The sequence below is a fragment of the Plecotus auritus genome (genome assembly GCF_963455305.1).
Source record: "Plecotus auritus genome assembly, chromosome: 3".
Taxonomy (NCBI): Eukaryota; Metazoa; Chordata; class Mammalia; order Chiroptera; family Vespertilionidae; genus Plecotus; species Plecotus auritus.
Window position 1 is genome coordinate 98,191,020 of NC_137772.1, and position 24,235 is coordinate 98,215,254.

At 40.6% G+C, this 24,235-nt stretch overlaps 1 long non-coding RNA gene across 1 annotated transcript in view; it reads left to right on the top strand.

The window, feature by feature from the left end:
• The window catches only part of LOC308244637, a 169,509-nt gene extending 146,315 nt beyond the window's left edge, over positions 1–23,194 (top strand). Inside the window, exon 7 of the long non-coding RNA XR_013960154.1 lies at positions 22,762–23,194. This is a non-coding gene — a long non-coding RNA (uncharacterized lncRNA). The remainder of the gene's footprint in view (positions 1–22,761) is intronic.
• Positions 23,195–24,235: the final 1,041 nt, after the last annotated feature.

Here is a 24,235-nt window from a genome sequence, read left to right on the forward strand (position 1 = left end):
AGTACTCTTCCTGTTAATTAATAGAGAAACCTCTCTCATCTGCACCATGCATATGCAGCCCAGGGCCACTAGACTTATGACTGTAGGAGTGGAAGGTTGCCAAGTGAACCCTGGGGTATTAAACAAGCAAGCATAGTAGGTGGGACAACTGTGCCTAGTGAATTTAAGAGCTAAACCTGGGGAGACACTAAGTAGAGAGTCACACATTGTGAGCCGGAGTGGCAGTGGGTGGAGGCCAGGGCAGGAACTGGCAGTTTCATTCCACGGCTGTAATAAATAAGGTGGCAGGCAAGTGCTGACTAGCAGATGATGCACTTTAGTAGCAATCAAACTGGAATGATGGTCCTGGGCCTTCTGGGAGCTGGGAGCTAGTGAGATGGGTGTCTGGGGGTGAGAAGTTGGGTGGGCGGTGGAGCCTGGAGGACACAGCATTCATTTCAACACCTTGTGCTAGATCAAACACACACACACACACACACACACACACACACACACACACACACACACTACTGTTTCATGGACTCATTAGGCTTCACTGATTCAGTCCATCACTGAATCACAGAGTACTAATTTCTGATTAGTGACACATATTTCAATATTAACAGTGAGTCATAAGTATCAAGAAGGAACTGATATGGTTTCAAGTCATACCATAATGTCACTGGAGTTGAAAGACAGTTTTTTTTCCTGGTTGTTAAGGTGGCTGTTTGCCAGAGAGGAGCCATTGGGTACATTCTTGTCCAAGCAGGCTGGTTTGTGTGCCTTTGTAGCATCCATCTGCTTCTTCCCTGTGCAGAGGTAGAATAAATGAGTTCATGTACAGAGAATGTTTGAAGGTCTGGAAATAAAAGTCCCTCTCTATGTAGGAGCTACTCTGCCTCTATCCCCTGTCCAAAATAAGTAGTATTTTCTGCGGCTTTTGATGGGTTCCAAGAAAACATGACAACATCTGTGCCCAAACTTGTCTAATAGCCCTCACCCCACACCAGCTTCTCCTTGGAACTTGTGCTCAGTCCAGGCTTTGAGCTTCCCTGGGATCACATACATATATTTTTCCTGTTTACATGCTGGGCTTGCTCTCTTCAAAATCATGGTGTAGGCACTTGTTCCCCCAAGCATCACCAACTCTGATGCTCTGAGTCAGTTGTCTGAGGTGAACCATGAGGGCCAGTCCTTCTTTGCTGATGTCATTTGTGGCTCTTGGTCTTGTTCATCTCTTCATTCTTTCATTGAGATTATATTGAGTGCCTACAATATGCCATGTACTGTGGCATGAGTTGGGGAGACAGAGATAAAAGTGTATGAACCCTGAATCCTGGAGTTGCTTCAAAACCAGTGGAAGAGAAGTGCACATAATCCAATCAGTCTATGCAACAGATACAGGTGACAAATGGAAACTGTGACCAGAGGTGGGACATCGTGCCCCAAGAGACACCTAGATAAATTAGTAGATTATTTCATTCGCTGCCAGATGTAATGGTTACACTGAGCTAAATATCTTGTTATGTAACGTTGAGTCATTTATCCAGATTCCTCACTCTGGAGCCACACAGAGAAAATTACACTCCTCTTCCATAATAATGGAACTTTGGGTATGTGAGCATGACTGGATTCTCTTCCAAGGCTAATAGTTTCATGCCATTGGGTCTAGACCTGTCTCTATTTTAATTGCTCCCTTCTGGATATAGTTTAATTTCTCAAATTCTTTATTGAAGTGGGAAAGCCAGAACTTAATCCAATAGTCTAGGTTTAGCTGAGAGAAAAGTCCTAGAGATAAACAGATGAGGAACAATGAAAACAACAAAATGAAAAGGAGCCTTGCACAGTGTGTGTGTATGCACACGCACACGCGTCGTGTGTTCCTGTGTCTAATGAATGGATAGAGAGAGAGGTAATATGTTTTATTTTTACATAATGAAAAGTCATTTTAAAGACTCTTTAGTATACAATGAATTTTACTGTCTTAGATTTTAACATATATTTGTGTTCCCTGTTGTGTTAATGCTAAAGTCTAAGTAAGAAAGCTTGATGAAAATATGTCACTACATCTCTGGGCAAGTACTATGGCTGGCAGCCCCTCAAGTCACTCTTGACCTCTATTTGACCATTCTCCATTAGTCATTGCCTCAGTATCCTGGGTGAGTCTCCATTTCTAAGTAACTTCCTAATGTAGTAATATATGTGACTTTCTCTCTCCATCAAAACCATAGCCAAATCTTGTTCTGATGCAGATAGCTACTGAGAAGGATGGCAAAGACAACTCCAGGGCTATTCTGCTCACCGTCTCTGCGAATAATGTACAACCTGAGGAATTCACCTCTTCACTATTCTGAGGGATGCACAACCTGCGCAATCCCACATTGCACTTGGAGGCAGATAGTCTGTGATGTCATATCTGCCTCTAAAACACAACCCAAGAATCCTGTTTCTAATCCTGGGAGAGTGTCAGAATTTACTTGTCATAGGTATAGTAGATTGGTACTTGGCATCTATTCCAACTATATATATCTTCCAGAATCCCTTGCAGCTAGAGTTATGGCAGCAAAGTAGGATTCCCCAATTAGATGCACTCACGCCAGATTTGAAAAGGGGAAATATGACAAAAAGATTACTTCAGCTTTGGCCACTATTTTTGGCAAGCAAAGTCTTAAAGGTGCTGTGTTTTTTCTAGAGCAAAATTCCATTGTATAGTCAGTCTCATGTGAGTAGAGAGGCAATTGTTAGCAGCTTGCTGATAGTTTTCAGATCCCTAGTTCTGGGGTTGTGTTCTGTAACTCAGGTGTTCTTGTGGCAGCCTGTTTGGGGTAGAGGGGACAGTTTTCCTCATGGCCAGGTCAGCTCTGCAGTACCAGAAGTCATTCTTGGACAGTTAAAATTCAGCCTATCCTTCCAAACCATCCAATAATTTTGTAAACACTAAATTTCCTGTATTAAATTTCCTTTGCTTTAAAATAGTTAGAGTACTTTCTGTTTCCTGAAACTGAACCCTGATGGGTACATTTATCAAAGGTAGTGCCTGAAAGGTGCTTTCAACTCTTTTACCTTAATTAGTGTCTTGTGATTGCTATTAAACAGCAGTATACTAGAGCTTGAGTTTTAGTCCTGTGTGTGTTGCTTATATACCTAAGACTGTGACCTTGAACAAGTCACTCAGCTCTTGATCCTTTTTCTTATCTATGAGATTAGGTAAGTGATACCTGTTTTGCATATGTGAGCACAAGTGGGGAGAATGAATGTGAAAATGGGCTTCAAGTAGTAAAGCATGACTGCTGTCTTCTCCTAAGTCTAATATATTCCCCAGTGAAACCCAATCTCTTTTTTTTTTCACAAAGTATCAATTAGAAAATGCATATTTATCACAAAGGAGAAATAATATTAAATTTTCAATCTCCAATTTTATTTAGAATTTCTTGTGACAATTTTCAAACCAAATTTCCTGAAACTGGAGAGTTGACATTTATGTAATAACTAGTGGCCCAGTGCATGAATTTATGCACATTGAAAGGAAATTAATTAGAAGAAATATTTTAATATCGCTATTTGCCCTTTCTCCATAATAGAAGTGTCAACTAAATTCACGATTGACAATGACAGATGGAAACACATGCATGGGATTGGCGCCAGTGAGAACTTTCTATGTATCGCGCATGCACAAGTCAACTTAGCCTTTTATAAATATAGAACAAACTTGCTTAATTAGACCTGCTTTCTGATTTAGCTAAACTTTTTCCAGCCCAGTGGAGCACCCCAACTTCTCTTTCAGGTAATTGTCAGCAACATAGCAGTAAATATCAACACAAAGCAGATTATTATTGTAGATCATGCAGGGAGAATACAGGGTAAAATATTTAACTGCAGCAGTGTTTGACTGCTCAGTGAGAAAACCTGAAGTCATTTTCAAGGTACGCTATTTCTTACTTCTTTTCAGTCAGGTCAAGTTTTTAAGCTTTCTAAATCTCTGTTTTCTGGCTAATGAAAAGAAAATAGGATTCCACTGAGTCTCCTATCTACCTACTCCAGGACTTCTGTGAGGATCAAATGAGATGAGGAATGGGAAAATGCTTCACAGACATTTGGTTACAGTGTAAAACAGCAGTCACCAATGGGTGGTCCACGGACCACTGGTGGTCCATGAGATCCGAAAGGTTAGAGACCTCTGGTTTAGGGAAACCTTTGGAGCAGCGGTCACCAGGTCTGAAAGGTTTGCAAACACTGGGGTAAAACATTTCCACCTGTGTTGATGGAACTCCAAGGAGGCTAGTCACTAGGGAGAGGAAGATGGGCATTGCTACGTGACGCCATTACCCAGACGGAGGGAAGGACACTTAGCATATTAGCCTTTTATAGATATAGATTTCTAAATGAATAAATGAAAAATTGGTGAACTGAAGGAACCTCTCAAAGTCAGAAAACTATTAAGGTAGACATTAGTATTACCTACCATGTGGACTCAATGACTTAAAAAAAGACCTATGGAAAATGATGAAAGTTTATAAAATCAAATAATACCATGCTGATAGCAGAGTATTCATTCTCTATTACAATATCTATTGAATATCTGTGACATGCAAGGCTTTCTGCTGGGCATTAGGCTCTTTCTTGATGTTAAAATAAGTACATTAGGGAAGATTTTACTGTGTGTAAATTATATATCAGTTAACTTGACTAAATGAAAAAATAAGACATCAAATAAACATAATGATTACTAATTTTCCAATCCCAACAAAGCCTGTTTGTTGTCTATAACAGCCCCTCTGCACAGCACACTATAATTCACTCCTCTGTACAGATAATTGCTCTTTGCCACACCCATACCTGTCTTCACTCCACTGTTCCTTCTCATGGGAATTCCTGTAGATTTCTGCCTATCAAATGGCCAGCTCTTATAGGGCCCTAGTCAAAAGCCCCTTACTCTGAGGGAGCTTTCTTCTTCTTTAAGTCTAAGTTAATCCCACTCTCTGCTGTCCTAGTCATTCATCCTAGTCTAGGATGTTTCATTTTTTTTGTCTCATATTTTCTGTTCTAATTATTTCATTAGTTTTTAGTTATTTAGATATATAAGTATAAAACATTGATATATTTTAGTTAGCTATTTTAGTTAATTGAATCTGGCACAGTTTAGTACTGATAATGAATAAAGTTTGCTAAATTCATTCTAGTAATATTTTACTGTATTGAATAGTTGAAAGAAATAGCGATAAAATAGATATCAGTAAGGCCTAAATGAGAACCAGTACTGTCTTCATTTTTTCCTATTATTTCCTATTCTTTTTCTAACTTCTGCCTGCCTACCCTCACCACATGAACAAGAGTACACCCATCTTGTTAGAAGCAGATAATCTATATATATAAAAGGCTAATATGCAGTGTCCCCATGGGAGTTCCACTGGGAGACCAGGAGTTCAATCGCTTGCTATGACATGTACTGACCACCAGAGGGTGGTGCAGAATAAAGGCAGGCCCTGGCTGGCAGCCGGAAGGCCCCTATTGCCCCTGATCGCCAGCCAGGCCTAGGGATCCTATCTGTGCACGAATTTTGTGTACCGGGCCTCTAGTATATTACAGTAGTCAAGAAGTATTAGAAAAATAGGAAATAATACGACCTTTTTAGCCTTAAGTCTATAATGTCAGATACATGAAATTTAAGTATACAATGCCAGATACATGAAATTTGTGTAATTCATTCAGATCATGATTTAATCCAAATAAGTGAAGTGCATAGGTATATTTTTGTAAGCATTATAGAATTACTATTTTGGGGTGTGTATATATCCCTTCAAATTCAGGATGAAGGTAATGGGTTGCAATTGATTGCCTAAAGAAGTAAAATCTAAGGAATCATTAAAAATATTCATGTTATTAATGAAAATGCCATATATACATTTGCATAGACTGTAAAGTGTCTAGTTTTTATATGTATTATCTCAATAGACACCCCTTCACAGTAACTCTGTGTGGTGGGTAGGGCACAAGTCTGCACATGAAGAAATGGATTTAATCTAATAATGGTCTCTTTGACCTCTTTGAACATACCAAACTCTGTGGTAAATGATTTAGAAAAATATGCCTACCTGAAAAATTTATTAGCTGCCATTTTGTTTTAAGATGTCAGGCTGCACCACTAATGAACTTAATACCCATCAGTAATTTACTGCTTAGGGTCAGAATCAGCCAATGTTACCCTGTAGCAGACAGAAAAGCAAAATAATATTCTTTAAAATAAGGGCTTTGCTCATATGGGTTACAATATTGCTATGAGTATGGTCTTGAAGTGTTTGTTAAGATCAAGTTAGATGTTCATTTGTTTAAGTAAGAAAATATCACTGTAACACACAGACAGAGATAGAGACATGGTTCTCATTCTTGATGAGCCTACAAGCTAATGAGGGAGATGAACGCAAAAGCAAAATCAATTCAATAAGAATGTCTATAGCAGTGTGGAGGTGAGAGCAATGGTTTGTCTAAAGAGATGGGGAAGGCTTTTTAGTGATACTGGAAGGTGCAGAAGCTACTTTTGGTCAGTGGAGAGAGGGAAAATTATTTCAGGCAGAAGAAATACTATAAGCAAAAGCACAGAGACATGAAGAGTAGTCATAATTTGTCAATGATCAGTGACTCATCAAATATGTGCACAAATTCAAATTAAGATGGAGGAGATTACACATGAAAATAAAGAGAATTTCTAAATATTATCTCTGAGAATACACTTTAAAGCAATGTGTCTCAGGATCTCACTAAAATGCAGATTCTGATTAAGTAGATTTGGGGTGGGGCCTGAGGTTCTCCTATTTCTAACATGTTCCCAGGTGATACTGATGCTGCTGGTCTGCAGAGCACTCTGTGAATATGAATAGCAAATGGGAGAAGGGCAGGTGATAAGTCTAGCACCCAGTTTAAAGCTAGGTGTGTGTGTGTGTGTGTGTGTGTGTGTGTGTGTGTGTGTGTGCGCGCGCCGTGTGCTACATTGCTAGATTTGATGCTATTAGGCAATGGGCAGCAATCAATGATTTTAAACAGAATGGTGACAAGATTATATGTGTTTAGTTACACTGTGAATATGGTGTGAAGAATGGCTATGAGTGGGTGGAATAAGACACAAGGATGGGAGGTTGCTATAGTAATCTAGGGACTGGTATTGGAAGCCTGAACATTAGCAATGGCAGGAAGAATAAAGAGGATGGGGCAGATTCAAAGGCTACTCAGGAAGTAAGACAGATGAGACATGACGATTGACTGGGTTTAGGGGTGTGAGACAGAGGCAGGAGGAAGAAAGAATAACTCCTAAGAACCAGTCATGGAAGAGTGAGGTTTGGTGCTGTCATAATGAAGTATATGATGAAGGAAGAGAAAATGGTCAGGCTTGGGCTAAAAAGGATCCCATAGGCCATCTAAGCAGAGCTGCTCAGAAGGCAGTTATGATTCAGAACTAGGGCGTAGGGGAGTTGGATGCAGACCTGAGATGTATAGGTGAAGCCACACTACTCAGAGAAAGAAGCAGATAAATGAATGAAGAATTCAGTAAGGGAAGAACCAAGCGGTAGGAGAAAAACAGCAGGCAGTATTATAGCAAGTACAAGACAAGTGCTTCAAGAAATAGTCATGTTAATGTCAAACACTGCAAAATGGTTACATAGGTAGAGGTAGATTTAGCATCTATGTATTCAAGATGACTTTACTGGAGGCAGTTGCAAAGCATTGTGGATGCAGGACCATGGTTAAATAGTTAATAGGTTAAGAAAGGCATGGTGTCCCAAAGATATACCTGCCCTAATCCCCAGAACTTGTGACTGTGTTATCTTTTTAAAATTTTTTTAATTAAAAAATTTTTTTAAACTTTAAAAAATATATAGATCTTTATTGATTTCAGAGAGGAAGGGTGAGGGAGATAGAGATAGAAACATCAATGATGAGAGAGAATTGTTGATCGGCTACCTCCTGCACACCCCACACTGGGGATTGAGCCCACAACCCAGGCAGGGGCCCTGACCTGGAATTGAACCATGGCCTCCTGGTTCATAGGTCAATGCTCAACCACTGAGCCACGCCAGCGGGGCAATGACTATGTTATCTTACATGGTAAAGAGACTTTGCATTTGTGACTAAGGTATAGATCTTGAGTTGGGGAGATTATCCTGATGGGTCCAATCTAATCACATGAGCCCTTATAAGTGAAAAAGGAGGCAGAAGAGTGGGTCAGAGAGGTTATAGCACAGCCACTCAATTGCTGGATTTGAAGATTGAGAAAGGGGGTCATGAGCCAAGGAATATGGTAATTTCTAGAAGCTGGAAATGTTTTTGAGTTTACAGCCATGAAGAAAATGGGGACCGTGGCCTTACAACTGCAAGAGATTCTGCCAGCAACCAGAATGAGGAGGAAATAGATTCTCTTCTAGAGCCTCCAGAATAAAAAGCAGTCTGACAAGACCTTTACTTTAGTCTTCTGAGACCCATATGAAACTTCTGACCTGCAGAACTATAAAATAACAAATTGGTATTGTTTTAGCCACTGTTTGTCGGTAATTTGTCACAGCTGTAATATGAGACTAATACAGAGCAATAAAGATCTAGAGTTATGGCAGTAATGAAAAAGTAAATCTTTCAAGATGTGTGATGGATAAAATATGATTATGAAGCTTGGAAATATGTTAATAGGAAAAGCTTTGGAGTCTCTTTCTTTGGAATAGGAATTAGGATGGTTTGAGTCAGAGTTATATGCAGACCTTTGACACTACACCCTTTTAGCTCTTCAGTGGATGAGGCCGAATTATATGTAAGATCATTGTATTTGCTGCAGAGACTATATATAACACATCCTGGCCTCCCATTTGAGTTTATTTATCAATAGACTTTATTTTTTTTAGAGCAGTTTAGGTTCATAGCCAAATTGAGCAGAAGATACAGAGATTATCCATATATTCCTTCTCGCCACTATCAACATGTAAGCCATCCCACTATCAACATACAACACTAGAATGGTTAATTTATTACAGTCTATGACCCTACCTTGACACCTCATTATCACTGAAGTCCATCATTTACACTGGGTTCACTCTTGGTCTAATAAGTTTTTAGCCTAAAAATAAAAAGATCCCATCAGCAAACTTTCGGTACATTGATTCCCTGCTGTAATCCCTCCACAGCCCCTTGGAGCTCACACTGTGGCTTGATAGGAGTGTGCACATGTAGTCAAAAACACCTTTAATTTTTCCTGCTCTGTCTCCTTCCAGGTCTCCTGCTCAGCAGTTTGGCTATTACAATAAGTGCTTAATGTGTGCTCTAGCATTGTTGTGGTATCATTTAGATCAGTGGTCAGCAAACTGCGGCTCATGAGCCACATGCAGCTCTTTGGCCCCTTGAGTGTGGCTCTTCCACAAAATACCATGGCCTGGGCGAGTCTATTTTGAAGAAGTGGTGTTAGAAGAAGTTTAAGTTTAAAAAATTTGGCTCTCAAAAGAAATTTTAATCGTTGTACTGTTGATATTTGGCTCTGTTGACTAATGAGTTTGCCGACCACTGATTTAGATGATTGCATGCTGGGCTGATACAAGTCAGAGGTGGCAAGTTCATTAAGGGCTCATCCTTACCAGCTTGCTGGGGATTCAGTTGGTGGAATGGTGGTAAGCCTCAGACAGTCTACTGAGACATGATCCTATTTGTGCTCTTTCCTCATCCTGTCCCATTCTCTCATGCTCTGTTCCTTATAAATTCTGTCTCTCAATATTGTTTGAAGCAAATGTGTAGCCTGGCTGCTTTTCCATTCTTGTGCACCCCCTGAAAACATAGAAATATCAATTGTTGAAGACATTCAAATGAAAAAGGGTTTGGGGCAATGTAGTAATGGCCATGGGAGTTTTTAAACATCTGTTTTTTTTATAATTACATACACTTCTATGTACTTTTAAATTTCTCTGGTTATTGCAATTGTTTCAGTTATACTCACTTGGTTTTGAAAAAAAAGTTTCTGGAAGGTTTATACATATTTGGTATATATTTAGTATTCCCTAAATATAGCCACCCCTGGATTTCTTATTAACACTGATAAGGCCATATACATCTAAGCAAGCTCTTCTTTTACTTTTTTCTGCATACATTTTCCTTTCCCATTTGTCATATGAAACTAAGCTTTTCATTATGGTCATCATTCGATTCAATTATAGTACTAGATACACCACAGAGTGCTGGATACTGGGCTGATAATAATACCAACAATAATACTTATTAAGCTTCACTCTAGGTAGAGCAATGATGACTGGTTTTTGTTCAGCTTGTGCTTTAAAACTCAGAAAATGAGCAGCCATTTTTCATCAATTTTGCTTTCAAGATAGCCCCCACTGGCTATGTCAAGCGGACAGCCTCTCCTGATCTCACACACTCTGCATTCTTGAGCAGGAACCCTCCCCTCTCACATCCTGTGGCCACAGAAAACTTTAGCCACGGAGATTCATAACTACTTCCTCCTCTTTCTGAGGCTTTCTTGGCTCTGAAAACTTCCTGGGTTTGCTGACATCACCCTTGTGTGGAGGAGGATTGGCCTGACTGCTCAAAACATACATGTAATTGAATGAATTCTATTAAAGAGGAAAAGAAAAACTAACTCGACTAGACACACCTTCAAAAGCCATTGTTCAACACCCAGCATTTGTGATTCTGCACTATGGGAAGGAAAGGAAGAGGTGACCCTAGGAGGCATTTCCTAAGTACAGATTAGAAAGAGCCTGGGGAGACTGGAATTGGTCAGGAGGAAATGAAAAGCAGTGTTCTCCTTCCAAATAGGGTGTTTGTGAAGCAGCTGACCTGAGGAAAAAAATGTAATGACAGAAGCCTAACAACTAGGAATTTCAAAACAAAATACTGTTATCGCCACCTAACCAGCCAGGGACTTCCTAAAATCTAAGGGTTCTATTCCTCACCACACTTAGAAAGCCAGACACATTCACTCTTCAGCAATGTTTCAGCATCCTCTTTCAGTGACATATTCCAGGGCTGAACAGTCCTCAGTCTGGAAAACTTTTCTCATGTCTAACCCAAATCCCTCATACTGCAGCTGAAGTTCATCACTTTCTCCTCTGTCACCATTTCCTCCTTAAGAAACCACTTGACAACTTAAAAACAAATCTTATTTCCCCTTGGTCATTCAGAACTTCTCTCCAAATCAGTAAATTCTAGAAAATCCTTGTCAAATCTTTATGTTCAGGGGAATAAGCTCTACCTATCAAACAAAATAAAATACAGAAACAAACATCCCTGTTCTGCTTTGTCAGGGAAAACTCTTTGCCGTGGACTCTCGATTTCTGAACAGAATACAGCACACTGTTAAACGAGTGTTTTGTTTTCCTTTTCTGGGACCCATTGTTTGTTGCATCAGACAATGAGTGGTTCATACAGCTGCAGTTGTCAAAGTATTAAACTTCCCTTGTAGGTCCAGATGAGCTCTCAGAAAAAAGAGTAAAACTGCCAGGTAGGTGTGTGTGTCCCGTGTGTCTCTGTGTGAGGCTGGGGCAGAGGGCTGCGGCCCACAATAACCTTCTTTCCAAAGCTTGAAGCATTCACTGCCGCTTTCTTTTAGGTGCAGGAGGCTGTCGCCCCAGTGACACTTACACACTGAGGAACTGAATAATTCTTGGCAAGATCTGAGAGACTGTGAGCCAGATTGGGCAGGGAGAGCATTCCATTATTATAACACAATGCCATAATAGAATACAAAATTCTTTTCATATTAATTTTTTATACAATAGGAGTGTTAAAGCTTGACTTTTACACTGAAGAGGGAGGTAAAATGCAGCACTTTGTTGTGTTTTTGCAACCTAAGTTATCATATTCTTCTTGGGGTGCTCGGTGTGGGTCTGAGAGACCAGACTCTGCTTTTAGAAAGGGATGGGCTCCTCCTGAGGAGAACTGTGGTGCTCTCTCACACCAACCATCTCAGAGCTTTCTCGTGGAAGCCTTCCCCACACAGCTCTGAACCTGGCAGCTGATGCGGCTCTTAGGAAACTGGCCCTGCTGGAAGACCGGGCTCATTTTTCTTGCCCCATGACCAGAAGGCCTTGAACTGTGAAGACAAAGTGTGCCCAGGCCTCTTCAGAGGATGCAGCTTGCAGTGCCTGCAAAGCTGCTGGTGTACATGCTGATCTCAGAGTGAAGCGTTCTCCTCCAAAAACCCAGCCCCCGCCCCCGGGGGCATCATCATGATGCTAACTCGGGGCTGGCCAGGACAAGGTGTCCTCCTCCCTGTGCCACTCTTCCTGGGCCTCACAGAGCCGGTGCCTACCTCGTCAATGTTGTTGACAGGCTGACTCACAGACTGGGCACAGATGCTGGAACCCAGAAACCTGGCTGCTATTTCTAACTTGGCTCTGGTCCCTGACTTCGGTTTCCTACCATGGAGCCTGGGTGGAGAAGTCATTGGGCAGGTGCTCAGCTAGGCAGCCTATTTTGGGTGGACACATAGGAGACATGGGACTTTTTCTTCATAAAAATACTTAAATGAGTTTAACAGTCCTTGTGACCTGGTCTTTCTCAAATGCAATCTCTGACTTTGGCAATGGTAGAGAACGAAATATATTCAAGAAACCTCTACGAAATCTGTGAAGTTTCATTACATCTTTGAGAGTAACTTAAATTGTTACCTTCAGATCATTGTTGTACTTATTTGTTGAGCATAAATTTATTTAGAATATTTAATGAAAGCCCTTCATAAAAATCTCCATAAACTTTTTATATAAATAAGCTGCATTCTCCAAGCCTTGCCACTCCCCACAAGATCATTTCCTTTTTAAGCACCCTTCAAGGTAGGAGTGGCTTGGGCAGTATTTCAGACTTTCTTAACATCTTGTGGGGAAATTATGACACATTTTCTTATTTTCTGTTAGGTTTATGCTTGCTCTTTGGATGAAAGGAACTCCATATGTAAATGCAATTATTATTCTCTGAATTTCTTATGTGCAGTTAAGTACCAGAATCTCCTGGGCTGTTTGTACAGAATTCAGACCTGAATGTTTACAGTGAATATTAATAGAGAAAAGCAATAAAATCTATAAAATTTAACATTGCTAAAGAGGACCGCTGGCCCCAGGGGTTATAACCCTAATGAAGGGGTTCTCCCTCCAATTAGTAAGAAATGGTTCTGGCAGCTTTCACAGCATAAATACCCTATTTCTGAGTCTGCCCAGCAAATGCTTCCAGAGGCTGGATTTTCCCCCAGATTAGTAAACTGGCAGTGGACAGTTGAGGACATTCCACTGAAATCAGGGCATCAGGAGCTGAAGACAAAGGCAGCTGATTCAAGTGCACCAAATTGGAGTTTCTCTAATCAAACATATTAAATTCACCACATTGTTGATTGTTTTAATGGGAAGAAAAGGCAGCTGTACCCTTCATTTTCTAAACATTTTATTTAGTGCCATGGGGAGGGAGGGGAGGAAGAGAGGGGAGGGAAAGCAGGAAGGGAAGGGAAGAGGGGTAGAGATGGCTAAGAAAGCTATGGGAAGCTAATGTCTTTTGTCATAAAAGTAAAATGATTTTGCATGCTGTTCGGACCCATACTGAGAGTTCCCAGTGCCATCATTCATGGAGAAAAACCTAAGACAGGAGTTTGTTAAGCACATTTACAGCAAGCTGATTGGTGAGCTTGGGCAAAGGGTGACTAGTATTAGGCAGATATGTTTTACTGGTTCCCTGGAAGCCTGCCCAGGTGAGTTCTCCCCCCATTCAAACCTGTAAAGATTTTTGAGTTTATTTGAGCCAAACTGTGGACAATTGCCAGAAAGCAGTATTTCAATGGATTGGGATAATGCTCTGGAGAATGGCAGGTTTTTACCTTTTTAAAATAAATTACCATTAAAGGGGAAAACTTAAGTGGGCTACATGAAATCCATTGGTGATAGATTAGGGAGGTGGGAGAAAGCAAAGTGGGGAAACCTCTAGGATTGGATAAAAGTGAAATGATGGACACATGCTTCTTTTACATAGATGGTTACAGGATAGTTAACAGTCAACAATTAACACCATAACAATAACAAAGAGGGAATTTGTGGTATCGCTGGGTGCCATTTGTTGAACCCTGAGGGGTCCGGAAAAAGGGAAGTTACAAGATACCTAGATATTTCACAGGTATGCTATTTTAGATGCAAAAAGACAATAGGCTCAGTAAAGATCAAGTTGATCTTATTCAGGGAAAATATAGGCCTAAGACATGACTACCTACTATAAACTGCTTTTAGTTAAATATTTAATTTCAGACCATCCTTCCCTGGACTAGTCAGGTTAGCATGTGCCCCCCCCCTTTTTTTTTCCGTCCATGGTCCATATACTTTATACAAAAGGATTTAAATTTCAAGACATTTGTGGGAACTTATCTCTACTTCTTGGTAACCTTCCTGGCTAAGAGTAGAATTCACAAAAGACCTTTTTCACCATGTAAGCAATGGGATTCAAAATTCTACTAAAGAATCTGATGGCTCAACCTATAATTTTCTAAAACAGTTTAACAGAAAGTCCCAGTGTGACGTTTCCTGCCCAGAGTGCAGAACGACATGCAAGGTCTTGGGACGCACTTCTGGCTTCAAAGGAGTGCTTGGGTGGGTGATGTCACTTCCTCTGTCTGCTGACTTGATAACAGGATGAACCTGAACAAGATATGAACCAGACATTCCACTGTGCAATTAATTATTTCGCTCCATTGTAAGACAGGGTACTTAGGTAGACATTGTTTTTGTACTTAGAGAGTTTTGCACACACAAATGCCCTTCCAAGAGGAAACAAAAGGGCTAGGAATTGCCATGTAGGACTCAGAGGTTCACACAGGCTAATGTGAGTCATCCAGAGAAAGGCCTTTGGAAGCTGGTGCCTGTTACCGCCTAAAGACAGCCTGTTTCTGAGCTGGAATATGAAAGGCAGCTGGCTGTGTCAAAGGGGCAGAGAATAAAGCAACAGTGTAAAATGAAGACACAATTCAGCAGAGAAGATGCTATTAAAATGGTTTCTGCTCCTCAGGCAGCTTCTTTTGGAGGGCCCCTTTTTGGAAACAAACGATTCTATTCCTCTTAGAAAGAAAAAAAAAAGGTGGGGACTCCTTTCAGGAAAATGTTATCAGACTCTTTTAAATCTTCCCATTTGAAGAGAATCAAAGGGAATGTGATAAGGCAGTGGATATACTCAGGGGAATTGTATCAAGCCACACAATACAGGCTAAATGAAGCTCTTCGTCCTTTTTGGAAGAAATATAATAATTCAATCAATCAGCTCGGATCTCCTATCATATATGGTGGGCACCCAGCCCCTTTATGGAGGTTCTTTCCTTTACCATGCTACAGCTGTTGGAGGCAGGCTCAGGGAGGGGGAAAAATTGCCAGTGAATTCCTCCCATATTCCCTCCCTCTCTCACATACAATGCCTTTTTGTCCTGTGGCCCCCATCCCTCAGCGGATGGCCTGAGCTGGGTGGAGGCTGTTCCCAGGGTGCTGCTTAGTTCCCATATCATCTTGTGGTGGTTGTACAGAGTGAGCCTCCTGGGCCAGCTTGGAGTCACATACATGCAAGTTGGGAGGTTCTTGAGAGGTGGTGGCTGTTCTTAGCTTGGGTATGGATTATGTTGAGTGTGGCTGTCACTCCCCACTTGTGGTCAGGGCCTGGAGGCAGGAGAGAGGGTGCAGAAATGCTCATGAAGGCATGGAAGCCACAGAGAGAGTTTAAGGCTGGGAGTTGAGCAATTGTGTTGCAGCCTAGCTCTGAGTTCACTGAGCAAGCCTTAGGCAAGTCACTTAACCTCACTGTAGCTTGTTCAACTCTACAAAATTAGAGGTTGAAAGGGATGATACCCAAGGTTTCTTTCATGTTCAGCAGTATGCACCTCTTAGTAATAATGGAGGACCTGGGATGGGGAACACTGTGAGCTTCTGAGTCAGATGGGCCTCAGTTTGAATGCTGACTTCACCACTGTACAGTCTTATTCAAGTTATAAAGCTTCTGTCTCTCTTTTGAAAATATATTGGGTTAAATAATATCTACCATATGAAGAAGTGTGAGTTGAAGGACCCAAATTATAATAGAATATGGTATGATTCCTGGGACACAGTTCTTCTAAATGTCAGTTAATGAAAATATGCATTAGTCCAATAGGTTTGAAATTTAAAAAGAAATTATATAGTATTTCTATGTTTTAGGTTAGTAGTTCCTATACATTTCAATTTCAGAGACAAGTTGGAAAAAAAATAGGATTGATTGCAAGGTAGAACTGTCAACTTTTTTTGGCCAAGTTTGTAAAAGGATAATTCTCAACTACTCTCACTATCATTAAAAAAAAAAAAAAAAAGCCATAATGACCAATCTTTACCAGATAAGGACTCTTGTCCCCATTAAATTGACAAACTGTATATGCCACACATGTATTTTTATTATACATAAAATGTATATAAATTTTGTCTTTCCTTTTTCTCCTATTTATAATTTACTGTGGATGAGTGACAGTTTGTTCCATTCTGCAGCCAAGATGGGGCTAGTCTTAGAAAACCATTGTCTTAAGGAATAAATTTAGCTTACTTGTATACCTTTATGTGCTTGTGTAAACTAACCTCTGCCACTTATTTTTCCTTTTCACTTTTCTTTCTAATCTGCCTGCCCTGTGTACACTAACACATACATTTCATTTATATTGCTTTAACTTACCCTACCTACCCCAAAATTTTCAGAAGTGAACAAAATGCGTTGCAGGTGTCATAAATTTCAATTCTGTACCCCTCCTCCATCTCACTTGAAATGATCTTTCTTGGTAGCACCCTCAGCCTGCCTCCAGGAGAGAGGGCCTCCTTTCATTGGCCTCCACAGCATTTGGGGGTTGCCCAGCTGCACTGCCACTCTGGGCAGATTACTATGACACAGAAAGCAAAAGGGCTCTCCCACCTTCGCCCTCCTGTGGACCCACTTTGCCTGGGGCATCTCCTCATCTCAGCCCCAGCTTATTGGCTCAGCTCCCATAAAACAAGGGCTTCCATTCTGTATTGGCTCAGCTCCCAGGAAACAAGGCTTCCATTCACTCAGTCGGTCCCTTGCTCCTTTCCTTCTTGGTAGAAGACAGGAGACCTCTGGGCTTAGCCAAGATTGCTCCTTCAAAGCAAGCACCTGGGCAGCTTTTCATCAGCTGGGAATCAGGGCCATCAAGCCTCTCCCCTCCCCCAAACTCCTTCCCCTCCCGGCCCCACTCCCATGGAGTCCAGGGCCAGCACTAATGGAACAGGAGCTGGGAGGGGAAACTGGATAGCTCACTCTCCACCTCCTCCTGATTCAGGTTCTCATACTGTAGCCGCATGTGTTGTGAATTACAGAAATACCAAACACACCCACAATTAAATATAAGCACTAAAATGCTCTTGAATGCCAAGTGTAAGTGACTGAAACGCTCTCTGGATTTGTGCTGCCTATACATGGCTTGCTTCCATGAGTGCCAATGTGTAGTGGACCTCATGCCAGGCTGTTCTCTCTCCACTAGCTTGCCTTGTGCTTTCCTTTAACTTTCTGCTGCCAGGAACTAGAGTTGTGCTGGGATCACATTTTCTCAGTGAGAGGCTTGACCCTTCTTGTAGTCATATTTGGCCTTCATGGGAGGTCTCCCCATAGTCAGAAAGAAACACACAGAAAATCCATTAGGCACAATATCAAATCTCTTTCTGGGGTAATAGATGTCAGTGCTACTCACTGAGATCTGAGTCAGAAATCTGCAGCCTCCTGGAGCTGAGTGTGGCTGAGCCCAGTGGTCCAGCTGGCTGGCTATGTAGATAACCAAGCACAGTGCCATCTCCCTGCTCCCCATCTGCACCCAGTGTTAGGTCTGATCAAATAATTGAATCGATACTACCTCCCCTAGGAACTGACCTTTAGGCCACTTCACAATGGGCATTCCACTTGCTTTGACCATATTCCACTTACTAAGACCATTATCTCTCCCCTCCAGACTTTCCCAGAATCCAGACCTGCACAGAGAATTCTCCTCCCAGAAAAAGCCCACCTAGAGTCCTTTAAAAACCTCTGACTCCATCTTTGGGGGCTGGTGCCATTTTGGGGTTCAGCCCATCTGGTATCCAGATGACCTAATAAATTTATAATCCCTTGCCACTTTGACCTTCTGCATCCTTCCTTCAGCAAAACTAACACCCAGGTCCTACAATATGCAAATCACAGTAAAGTGCAGAGAGCAGCCAGGGTCTGCCCTCTCTCCTGCTCCCCCTTCCCCAGGTTCTGCTGCTCAGGTAGTCTAGTTCCTGCAAGGTGTGGTAGAAGATGCCAGCAAGGAAGTGGGGTGGGGTCTGCATTGAAGCCAGGCTTTGTCTTTGTGGGCTGGTCTCTTTTGAAGTGATTTAGATCATAAAGAACAACAGTGCTTGTTTTTCATTTGGGAGGGTTCAGTTCTACCAAGAAGCTTCTTAAGTGTTAGGAGGTGCACTGAGGTTGGTGTTCTCCCTTCATGTGGTTTGCAGTTCTCATGTTTTACTGGTTTTTGATGTGGTGGCTATAGCCAATGAAAGCAACTCCCCTCCTCCCTGCCCCCAGCCACAGTTCAAAGTTATCAACTGAGAGTTTTTTGGTTTCTGTCTTTAACATTTCCTCTCCGACATCTCCGTAGGGCTGAGAATGTCATTTTCTCAGTCACTCCCAGAAGCTTCAACTCTCATATGTCCTTTGCTTATTAATGGGGTTAGTGGGATGCAGGGGAAGGGAGCCAGAGTCAGGGGCATAGGACCACCTGCCTTGGCAGACATTCCTGAGTGCAGACCAGGTGCTAGGCACCATGCTAGGAACTGAAGATACAAAGACGAACTAAAAGGGGCCCTTACCCCAACAGGGCTCTCCAGCCTTCCTGGGGACAGAGGTTCTTTCCTTTACCATGAGGTAGGCGAGGGGGACTCAGGGAGGGGAAGAAATTACCAGTGCACTTCTTTGAGGTCTCTTTGAAGGCCAAGACCCTTTTAATAGTCAAATCTCAAGATCTTTTTCAGTTCTTATACTTCTTTACCTTCTTCAAGTTGTGAGCCTGTTGATCATCCCTTCTTTATCTATTATTTTATCCAACAGTTACTTATGAAGTAGCTAATTCATATGCCATGGGAAGTGGTACAGCATGATAGTTAAAAGCAGGTTCTGGGTATTCACATCCAGCCCTGACTTGTCTGTTATATGTGACCGGGATAAGTTATGCAGCCTCTCGGGGGCTTAGTTTCCTCATGTATTACCATATATAGGGTAATAATATTACTTACCTCCTAAGATTTTGTGAAGATTAGATATGATAATATGGGGGGTATGCTTAGAACAATGCACTGGCACATTGTTCAATAAATATTGGCCTCTTCTTCTTCTTCTTCTTCTTCTTCTTATTATTATTATTATTATTAAACACTGTGACAATCATTGGAAATACATCTGTGAACCCAATAGTCATATTTTTTTTTCCTCTCACAAAATTTAAAGGCCAGAATGGGAGATAGCCATTCAACAAGTGGGTATCTGTGTGTTAAAATAAAAACTGCAAGTATAGAGCTATGCTTCTGTAAACTGCTACTTCACTAGTCTGCTTCCCAGATTCTCTAATAACCTTTCTTTCTCTACCTCCATCATTGACTTGTCTTTCTTTTTTTTCCACAAAGTATGACTCCACAAGATTCTCTGTGTGTGTGTGTATGTGTATGTGTTTTATTTCCTATGCCCCTCACACCCTCCCCAACTTCCCAATACAGCTGGCAGTGACGTCTCAAGGTGAATCGAAGGCTTAGAATCTTCTCCATCAGGACTCATCCTGAGGCAGTGGTGGGGCAATACAAGGAAGTGCTTAAGTGTGGGCTTCCTTGTCAGGGAGAGATGGCTTCAGATGGTCACCCCCATCCAGTGGTCAAGTCTCCTACAGTCCCCTAATCTCTCTATGACTCAATTTAATGATCTCAAAAAGGGAGATAGTAATACTCTCTATGTGGGATTAGTTGACTATATTGTCAAATATATATATATATATATATATATATATATATATATATATATATATATATATACACATACACACACACACACATACACACACACTCAGACACTCAGAGAGGAAATAGTTATTTTTAGGCCATTAGAGAAGATATTTTTAAGCTTAGAGAATCAGGAAAAGGTTAACGTGGGAGATGAAGCTGGAGGAAAAGCATTCTTATCAGAAGGCAGAGGAAAGTGTTTGAGCATATGCACAGATGTAGGCCATCACCTGGCAGGTTTGGCCTCTAACCATGGTGACTGGTGCACAGCAGGCACAGAGAGACTACATCTGGAATGCAAGCTGAAGTCATAGTGGAGGGTTTTTAGCTGTTAGACGGGTTTGCACTTTTGAGCTAAAAATGTGATGGCCTAGAATGATGAAGAATCCATCAGGAAGATCCTAAATTGTAACGAAAAGATATATTTAACAAAATAAGGAGGATTTGTAAAATAAGGACATAAAGTAGAGTTGAATCATGCCAGTGACAGCACATTTTTTTGTTGGTATTGGCAAAGGACTCTGTCGTTAAGTTATAGCTCCAAGGTTACCACCATCAGGTTAAAATTGTCAACAGATTTCCATGTGTAATAGAATCTTTAACATTTTTATTACTTAAAAAAAAGAACATGGTGCCAAAGCCACAGACTTGGTGTTATTAAGCCTCGGTATTTGAGCTGGCTATGTGAGGAAATAATCTAAATACCAGTCTTTCCCCTATCTGACCATCTATTATCCACATCTGAACCGTCCAATGGCTTCTCATCACCTAATTAATAATTTCTAAATTATTAGAAATGGTTTATATCTTGCTTTATGCTCCTCCATTGTCACTCTTCTCCTATATACCTATTTCCTGGCCATGTTTAACTCCTTGTTGATGCTTGAACCATGCTATACACTGACTCTGTGCTTTCCCTCTCCATTTTCTTGGCCTGTTAATCTTTATTCTCCTTATCCAAAGCCCTGTTTTGATGCCACCTGCTCTGACAATGCTTTCTGATCTCCTGTCATGGATAGTGCCTCTCTTTTGTTCTGGCATAGCAACCTGTGCCTATCTTTAGAGTGATAAAATCTTCTGCCATATTGTAATTGCTAACTTACTGGACCATCTTCCCCACATGCTTGTGGGCTTCTGAGAGCAAGAACTGCTTCTCTCATCCTATATTGCCAGTTCCTGGCACATCATATGGATAAGAAAAAGATTTCTGAATTGAAGAACAACCTTAGGAATCCAAAACATTGCATTGTTTGCCTCAAAACTCCATTTTTTTTCTACACATACTTTTTAGGGATTAAATGCATTAAAACATTTCTGGGGCTTGGAGATAACATCTAATCTTGAGTACTTAATATTAAAAAAATAAAATAATTTATCCTGGGAAGGCTAAAAAAGGCAGGGTCCTCTTGAGGAATTTAAAATGTTCTGCTGTGACCTAGGCCAGTGCACAAATATTGTCTTAGACTTCCTGCTTCAGAGTTGACTGGCCTACCAACTAAGCATATTTCTGAGCACTGCTCTCTACTCTCAAATCAAATTCCTGGAGGGCAGGACCCTAGAATTGGCATTTTTAAAACTTTCTCCTAGTAGTTCTGATCCACCCCCAAGCCTGAGGATCCTTGACCCAGGCAGTACCTTATCAATGTAATATTGGTAGATATAGAATGGAAGGGCAGATTGAGAAGTGACAACACACATCAATACAGTGTTTATGGTTCAAGAATTCTCAGCAAGAATCAAACCTCTAGAATTAACTGTATACAGCAGTCCCCCTTATCTGTAGAGCATATGTTCCAAGACCCACAGTGGATGCCTGAAACCTTGAATAGTATCAAACCTTATATATACTATCCTTTTTCTTATACATATATACCTATGATAAAGTTTAATTTATAAATTAGGCACATTAAGAGATTAATAATAATAACTAATAATAAAATAAAATGATTATAATAATATACTGTAATAAAAGTTATATAAATATGGTCTCTCTCTCTCTCAAAATAATCTTAGTGTAGTGTACTCACCTTTTCACTTCAAGGAAGCACTTCACAGCTTCTTTTTGGCATATCAAATTGCCAAGCATCACCACTCTTTTACTTTGGGTTTGTGATCAAATAAAATTAGGTTTACTTCAACACAAGCACTGAAATACTGAGACAGTGGATCTGATCACTGAGACGACTACTAAGGAGCAGGAGTGTACATAGATTCTGGACAAAGGGATTAGTCACATCCCAGGCTGGATGGAGCTAGACAGTGAGATTTCATCACACTACTCAGAATGGTATACAATTTAAAACATATAAATTGTTTACTTCTGGAATTTCCCATTTAGTATTTCCAGCATGGTTGACTGTGAATAACTGAAACCTCAGAAAACACAACCATGGGTAAGAGGACTACTATATTTTGCAAACTGTCATAGAAGGATGTCTTGACTTCAAAATTCAACCTCTCTTCTGCTTCCTTTGTTCTGTGATTTTTGAAACATTTATAAAATAAGAAATAGGACCAAGATTTTCTGAATTTCATATTACCCTACTTGGATATTGGAACAAAGGCCATGGACATGATCAGTCAGAACAGCTCGAGAGGTGAGGGATTGTCATTAGAAAGACCCTGTCATAGAGGGAGTGAGGAAGGGCCATGTCCCTCAATTTGTAAACAAATAAATAGAGAACTCCACAGGGCCCTGGGGTGACAGGTCTCCAGGTGTTTTGCACTTTCTGGTTTCAAAGATTAAATCATAAATTCACAGATATGAGCTCTCAGCCTCCTAACCAGAGGACTTCCATCAGACTGTGGACTCCTCTCCGGTTGGAGAAGATGGGAAGGAATTCCAGGTATGGTGGCTCTGATGACACTCAGGTGGGGAAGACCAATGCTTCACATTGAAAACAAGAAAAAGAGTGGACTAAGGACTTCCAGTGGGACTTTTCCTGCTTTGTATGTTATCATATGAAATGGCTCAACTGCTTCTGCCTGCTGTTTCCTTCCTGGGATGAATTGTGATTCTGCTGCTGTGGCAAGGGAAAGCTTTGAACCACATGGTGACTGAGACAAAAAAGAAGGAGATGACCATCTCCCAACTGGGGTGCTTTGCTGATGGGTGATTCAAATACCACGTCGTAGTCACCTGAAGACAAAAAGGCTTAGAGGTAAAACCCTGTTCAGAATAATGCTGTAACCACAAGAATAAAAGAAACATCAATAAAAATAGAAGGATGACTCTGAAATTTTCCTTACCTTTGAAAGTAAAGGCAGAAAGAAAACCTGGATATATGTTACAGGTGGCTAAAGAGAAGATTAGGGGATACATCTCTGCCGAATAAGGAACTGTGATCTGTTTCTTCATTTAATTTATTTTTTAAATTGATAATGAGATAGAAATCCTTGATATTAAGTTGACCTAGAAGCAAAGGAAGAAATTATTTCAGGTGTTGTTTTAGCCAATTCCCCCAATACTAACAGTGAAGGAGACTTTTTTTTTCATGTATATACTAGAGGCCTGGTGCACAAAAATTTGTGCACTGGGGGGGATGGGGGGCCCCTCAGCTTGGCCTGTGCCCTCTCTCAGTCTGACATCCTTAGCGCTGCCGCAGAGGCGGGGGTGGTCGTTCCACCATTCGGTCGACTTGCATATTACCCTTTTATTATATAGGATATACTAGTGTATATATATATATATATATATATATATATATATATATATATTATATATACCTTTAAATTTTGTATTTTGACATAAATGGCTTTAGTTAATACAGGATTCTAATTACATTGTGAGGCTATCATAATGCAATTGTAATCTTTGACAATGACAAATTTAAAATAAATGGCAAGATGCAATGATTAACATTTACTGTGCAGGCACTTTAAAACTCATTGGCCCTTAAGTAACTGAGAGAAAGTTCTGTGTGACAGAGCTGTATCTTACCTTGCAACACCTTTAAGTTCTCATGAACACAATCTAGAATAAAAGAAGTAATAGTCAGGCAAAAGGCTGTAATAGAAAATATAAGTCCTGGGTTAAGAAAATTCAATGTTTGTCTATCAAATAGTGATAAGAAAACACCCAGAAAAAACAAGTTAGAGGTGATTATTTGTATTTAAATAGATTTTTCAGATTTGCTCCAACATTATCTTAACCAAATATTTGTCATGATTTACTTCTCGATTATTTTCTACACACAATTTTTAGAAATAGATTTAAGACATAAAACAAGCCAAGT